The sequence below is a fragment of the Echinops telfairi genome, unplaced genomic scaffold, assembly GCF_000313985.2.
Source record: "Echinops telfairi isolate 266 unplaced genomic scaffold, ASM31398v2 ScPeMD7_2;HRSCAF=8, whole genome shotgun sequence".
Lineage (NCBI taxonomy): Eukaryota > Metazoa > Chordata > Mammalia > Afrosoricida > Tenrecidae > Echinops > Echinops telfairi.
In genome coordinates, this window is record NW_022103898.1 from 70,723,553 (window position 1) to 70,724,592 (window position 1,040).

Genomic DNA, 1,040 nt, shown 5'->3' on the forward strand with positions numbered 1-1,040 from the left:
CATATGTTGCCATTGTCATTTTTGAAACATTTTTCTTTTTTTCTTTTACTTTAGATCATCTTATTGGGGGCTCTTACAGCTCTTATAATATGCCATACATCAATTGTATTAAGCATATTTGTACATATGTTGCCATCATCATTTCCAATACATTTTCTACTTGAGCCCTTGGTATATAGGTGTGCTAGCATTTTGAAAGTACTGTACTTATTGAAAGGAGCTATGGTGGCATAGTAATTATGAATTGGGCTGCTCTCTGAAAGGTTAGCAGTTCAAAACCACCAACTGATCCACAGGAGAAAGACAGGACTTTCTAATACTGTAAGGAGTTATAGACTCTGATACTCACATTGGTAGTTTTACTTTATTCTATAGGGTCACGTCAACCCTACAGAACATGCATAAAGTTTGCAGCGGATCCTTCCTCCAACATGGAGAGCCAAGTCCTTCTCTGTTGTCTGTTCTTAGTCTGGAAGCGCCACTGAAACTATGGATAACCTTGAGATGAATGGAAATTCCAGAACACTTCATTGTGCTCATAAGGAACCTGTACATGGATCAAGACAGTTGTATGAACAGAATAAAGGAACACTGCATGGTTTAAAATCAGGAAAGGTGTGCATCAGCGTTGTGTCTTCTCACCATATTTGTTCAATCTCTATGCTGAACAAATCATCAGAGAAGCTGGCTTAAACGGAGAAGAGTGCAGCATCAGGATTAGAGAAAGGCTTATTAACAACCTGTGGTATGCAGATGATACAACCATGTTTGTTGAAAGTGAGGAAGAATTGAACCATTTGCGGATGAACATCAAGGATTGTTGCCTGTATTAGTGTAAGTACTTTGGAGAAACAAATCCACAGCAACTCATGTATAAGAGAGTTTTATGTAAAGACAATGTGCATCACGAAAACATCCCAACCCAATGCTTCCCAAGCCCACAAGTCCAACATTAACCCATTAACCCAACACCAGTCCACAAAGTCTTCCACCTCACAAAACAGAGGCAATGATGCCGACTGCAGGAGGAAAGCTGAGTC